The sequence below is a fragment of the Arachis hypogaea genome, chromosome 11, assembly GCF_003086295.3.
Source record: "Arachis hypogaea cultivar Tifrunner chromosome 11, arahy.Tifrunner.gnm2.J5K5, whole genome shotgun sequence".
Taxonomy (NCBI): Eukaryota; Viridiplantae; Streptophyta; class Magnoliopsida; order Fabales; family Fabaceae; genus Arachis; species Arachis hypogaea.
In genome coordinates this window covers 63094757-63100783 of record NC_092046.1, presented here as the reverse complement: position 1 = coordinate 63100783, position 6027 = coordinate 63094757, and the positions used below count along the sequence as shown (strand labels likewise).

General features: G+C 42.2%; 1 non-coding gene across 1 annotated transcript; it reads right to left on the bottom strand.

The window, feature by feature from the left end:
* Positions 1-108, bottom strand: LOC112724729 (small nucleolar RNA R71). Its single transcript, XR_003163878.1, has one exon. It is a non-coding gene; the product is annotated as a small nucleolar RNA R71 (small nucleolar RNA).
* Between the last annotated feature and the right edge of the window lie 5919 nt (positions 109-6027).

Below are 6027 nucleotides of genomic sequence, written 5' to 3'. Positions count from 1 at the left end.
AAGCTTAGAGCTGATGTTCAAACCTTCAGACAGAAAGAAGGTGAATCCCTCTATGAAGCTTGGGAAAGATACAAACAGTTGATCAAAAAGTGTCCTTCTGACATGCTTTCAGAATGGACCATCCTGGATATATTCTATGAAGGTTTATCTGAGCTATCAAAGATGTCACTGGACACTTCTGCAGGTGGATCCATTCACCTAAAGAAAACGCCTGCAGAAGCACAAGAACTCATTGACATGGTTGCTAATAACCAGTTCATGTACACTTCTGAAAGGAATCCTGTGAGTAATGGGACGCCTATGAAGAAGGGAGTTCTTGAGGTTGATACTCTGAATGCCATATTGGCTCAGAATAAAATATTGACTCAGCAAGTCAATATGATTTCTCAGAGTCTGCATGGAATGCAAGCTGCATCCAACAGTACTCAAGAGGCTTCTCCTGAAGAAGAAGCTTATGATCCTGAGAACCCTGCAATAGCAGAGGTGAATTACTTAGGTGAACCTTATGGAAACACCTATAACTCAACATGGATAAATCATCCAAATTTCTCATGGAAGGATCAAAAGCCCCAACAAGGCTTTAATAATGGTGGAAGAAACAGGTTTAGCAATAGAAAGCCTTTTCCATCATCAACTCAGCAACAGACAGAGAACTCTGAACAAAATGCCTCTAATTTAGCAAATCTAGTCTCTGATCTATCTAAGGCCACTGTAAGTTTCATGAATGAAACAAGGTCTTCCATTAGAAATTCGGAAGCACAAGTGGGCCAGCTGAGTAAAAGGATCACTGAAATCCCTCCTAGTACTCTCCCAAGCAATACAGAAGAGAACCCAAAAGGAGAGTGCAAGGCCATTGACATAAGCACCATGGCCGAACCTACAAGTGGAGTGGAGGACGTGAATCCCAAGGAGGAAGACCTCCTGGGACGTCCAGTGATCAATAAGGAGCTTCCCTCTGAGGAACCAAAGGAATCTGAGACTCATCTAGAGACCATAGAGATTCCATTGAACCTCCTTATGCCCTTCATGAGCTCTGATGAATATTCCTCTTCTGAAGAGAATGAGGATGTTACTGAAGAGCAAACTGCCAAGTTTCTTGGTGCAATCATGAAGCTGAATGCCAAGTTATTTGGCATTAATACTTGGGAAGTTGAACCTCCCTTGTTCATCAATGAACTAAGTGATCTGGATCAACTGACATTGCCTCAGAAGAGACAGGATCCTGGAAAGTTCATAATACCCTGTACCATAGGCACCATGATCTTTAAGGCTCTGTGTGACCTTGGTTCAGGAATAAACCTCATGCCCCTCTTTGTAATAGAGAAACTGGGAATCTATGGGGTGCAAGCTGCTAAAATCTCACTAGAGATGGCAGACAGCTCAAGAAAACAGGCTTATGGACAAGTAGAGGATGTGCTAGTAAAGGTTGAGGGCCTTTACATCCCTACTGATTTCGTAGTCCTGGATACTGGAAAGGAAGAGGATGAATCCATCATCCTAGGAAGACCTTTCCTGGCCACAGCAAGAGCTGTGATTGATGTTGACAGAGGTGAAATATTCCTTCAATGGAATGAGGACTCCCTTGTGTTTAAAACTCAAGGATCTCCCTCTGCAACCATGGAGAGGAAGCAGAAAAAGCTTCTCTCCAAGCAGAGTCAACCAGAGCCCCCACAGTCAAACTCTAAGTTTGGTGTTGGGAGGCCACAACCAAACTCTAAGTTTAGTGTTGAACTCCCATATCCAAACTCTAAGTTTGGTATTGGAGAGTCTCAACAAAGCTCTGCACATCTGTGAGGCTCCATGAGGGCCCACTGTCAAGCTATTGACATTAAAGAAGCGCTTGTTGGGAGGCAACCCAATGTTTATCTAATTCTTATTTTTATTATTTTTCATGTTTTCTTAGGTTCATGATCATGTGGAGTCACAAAATAAATATAAAAAGTGAAAACGGAATCAAAAACAGCAGAAGAAAAATCACACCCTGGAGGAGCATCTGTCTGGCGTTCAGCGCCAGAACAGAGCATGGTTCTGGCGCTGAACGCCCAAAATGGGCAGCTTCTGGGTGCTGAACGCCAGAACAGGCATGGTTCTGGCGTTCAACGCCAGAAATGGCACACAAATGGGCGCTGAACGCCTAAAATGGCCACCAACCTGGCGCTGAACGCCCAGAGTTGTGTGCAAAGGCATTTTTACATGCCTAATGGGTGCAGGGATGTAATTCCTTGAACACCTCAGGATCTGTGGGCCCCACAGGATCCACTCAGGATCTGTGGATCCCACAGGATCCACTCAGGATCTGTGGACCCCACAGGATCCCCACCTACCTCCACTCACTTCTTCTCACCACTCTCTTTCACACAACCCCATAAACACTCTTCCCCAAAAACCCTTCACCAATCACCTCAAACTCTCTTCCCCATCACCTCTTCACCACTCACATCCATCCACTCTTCCCCATAAACCTACCTCATAAACTCCACCTACCTTCAAAATTCAAAACCAATTTCCCACCCAAACCCACCCATATGGCCGAACCTTAACCCCCCCTCCCTTCCCTATATAAAGACCTCCATTCTTCATCAAATTCACACAACACACCCCTCTACACTCCTCTTGACCGAAACCACATTTCCCTCTCCCTCTCCATATTTCTTCTTCTTCTTCTTCTATTCTTTTGTTTATTGCTCGAGGGCGAGCAATATTCTAAGTTTGGTATGGTAAAAGCATAGCTTTTTTGTTTTTCCATTACCATTGATGGCACCTAAGACCGGAGAATCCTCTAGAAGAGGGAAAGGGAAGATAAAAGCTTCCACATCCGAGTCATGGGAGATGGAAATGTTCATCTCCAAAGCCCATCAAGACCACTTCTATGATGTTGTGGCCAAGAAGAAGGTGATCCCTGAGGTCCCTTTTAAACTCTAAAGAAATGAGTATCCGGAGATCCGACATGAAATTCAAAAAAGAGGTTGGGAAGTTCTAACAAATCCCATCCAACAAGTCGGCATCCTAATGGTTCAAGAGTTCTATGCCAATGCATGGATCACCAAGAACCATGATCAAAGTAAGAACCCGGATCCAAAGAACTATGTTACAATGGTTCGGGGGAAATACTTAGATTTTAGTCCGGAGAATGTGAGGTTGGCGTTCAACTTGCCATACATGGAAGAGAACGCACGCCCCTACACAAGGAGAGTCAACTTTGATCAAAGGTTGGACCAAGTCCTTATGGACATATGTGTAGAAGGACCTCAATGGAAGATTGACTCCAAAGGCAAGCCGGTTCAACTAAGAAGATTGGACCTCAAGCCTATAGCTAGAGGATGGTTGGAGTTTATTCAATGCTCAATCATTCCCACTAGCAACCGGTCTGAAGTTACTATAGACCGGGCCATCATGATCCATAGCATCATGATTGGAGAAGAGGTGGAAGTTCATGAGATTATACCTCAAGAACTCTACAAGGTGGCTGACAAGTCATCCACCATGGCAAGGTTAGCCTTTCCTCACCTCATTTGCCACCTATGCAATTCGGCTGGGATTGACATAGAGGGAGATATCCTTATCAAGGAGGACAAGCCCATCACTAAGAAAAAAATGGAGCAAGCAAGAGAGCCCAGTCATGGAGCTCAAGAGGCGCAAGAAGCTCACTTCCATGAGATCCCTGAGATGCCTCAAATGCACTTTCCTCCACAAAACTATTGGGAGCAAATCAACACCTCCCTAGGAGAATTGAGTTCCAATATGGGACAACTAAGGGTGGAACATCAAGAGCACTCCATCATGCTTCATGAAATAAGAGAAGATCAAAAAGCAATGAGGGAGGAGCAACAAAGACAAGGAAGAGACATAGAAGAGCTCAAGGACATCATTGGTTCCTCAAGAAGGAAACGCCACCATCACTAAGGTGGATTCATTCCTTGTTCTTAATTCTTCTATTTTTCGTTTTCTATGTTATGTGCTTATCTATGTTTGTGTCTTCATTACATGATCATTAGTAGTTAGTAACTTTGTCTTAAAGATATGAATGTCCTATGAATCCATCACCTCTCTTAAATGAAAAATGTTTTAACTCAAAAAGAACAAGAAGTACATGAGTTTCGAATTTATCCTTGAACTTAGTTTAATTATATTGATGTGGTGACAATGCTTCTTGTTTTCTGAATGTATGCTTGAACAGTGCATATGTCTTTTGAAGTTGTTGTTTAAGAATGTTAAATATGTTGGCTCTTGAAAGAATGATGACTAGGAGACATGTTATTTGATAATCTGAAAAATCATAAAAATGATTCTTGAAGCAAGAAAAAGCAGCAAAGAACAAAGCTTGCAGAAAAAAAAATAGGCGAAAAAAAAATAGAAAGAAAAAGAAAAAGCAAGCAGAAAAAGCCAATAACCCTTAAAACCAAAAGGCAAGGGAAATAAAAAGGATCCCAAGGCTTTGAGCATCAGTGGATAGGAGGGCCTAAAGGAATAAAATCCTGGTCTAAGCGGCTAAACCAAGCTGTCCCTAACCATGTGCTTGTGGCGTGAAGGTGTCAGGTGAAAACTTGAGACTGAGCGGTTAAAGTCAAGGTCCAAAGCAAAAAAAAGAGTGTGCTTAAGAACCCTGGACACCTCTAATTGGGGACTTTAGCAAAGCTGAGTCACAATCTGAAAAGGTTCACCCAATTATGTGTCTGTGGCATTTATGTATCCGGTGGCAATACTGGAAAACAAAGTGCTTAGGGCCACGGCCAAGACTCATAAAGAAGCTGTGTTCAAGAATCATCATACTGAACTAGGAGAGTCAATAACACTATTCGAAATCTGAAGTTCCTATAGATGCCAATCATTCTGAACCTCAATGGATAAAGTGAGATGCCAAAACTATTCAAGAGGCAAAAAGCTATAAGTCCCGCTCATATGATTGAAGCTCTGTTTCATTGATAGTTTGAAATTTATAGTATATTCTCTTCTTTTTATCCTATTTGATTTTCAGTTGCTTGGGGACAAGCAACAATTTAAGTTTGGTGTTGTGATGAGCGGATAATTTATACGCTTTTTGGCATTGTTTTTAGTATGTTTTTAGTAGGATCTAGTTACTTTTAGGGATGTTTTCATTAGTTTTTATGTTAAATTCACATTTCTGGACTTTACTATGAGTTTGTGTATTTTTCTGTGATTTCAGGTATTTTCTGGCTGAAATTGAGGGACTTGAGCAGAAATCAGATTCAGAGGTTGAAGAAGGACTGCTGATGCTGTTGGATTCTGACCTCCCTGCACTCAAAGTGGATTTTTTGGAGCTACAGAACTCGAAATGGCGCGCTTCCAATTGCGTTGGAAAGTAGACATCCAGGGCTTTCCAGAAATATATAATAGTCCATACTTTGGCCAAGAATTGACGACTTAAACTGGCGTTCAACGCCAGCCTTCTGCCCAAATCTGGCGTCCAGCGCCAGAAAAGGATCCAAAACCAGAGTTGAACGCCCAAACTGGCACAGAAACTGGCGTTCAACTCCACAAATGGCCTCTGCACGTGCAACACTTAAGCTCAGCCCAAACACACACCAAGTGGACCCCGGAAGTGGATTTATACATCAAATACTTACTCATGTAAACCATAGTAGCTAGTTTATTATAAATAGGACCTCTTACTATTATATTAGACGTCTTTTTTTGACCATCTTTGGATTATCTTTGGATTACCTTATGATCCTTTGATCACGTTTTAGGGGCTGGCCATCTCGGCCATGCCTGGACCTTCACTTATGTATTTTTAACGGTAGAGTTTCTACACTCCATAGATTAAGGTGTGGAGCTCTGCTGTTCCTCAAAGATTAATGCAAGTACTACTGTTTTCTATTCAATTCATCTTATTTTGCTTCTAAGATATCCATTCGCACCCAAGAACGTGATGAAGGTGATGATTATGTGTGACGCTCATCACCATCTCCCCTATGAACACGTGCCTGACAAACACTTCCGTTCTACATGAAATAAGCTAGAATGAATATCTCTTAGATCTCTTAACCGGAATCTTCGTGGCGTAAG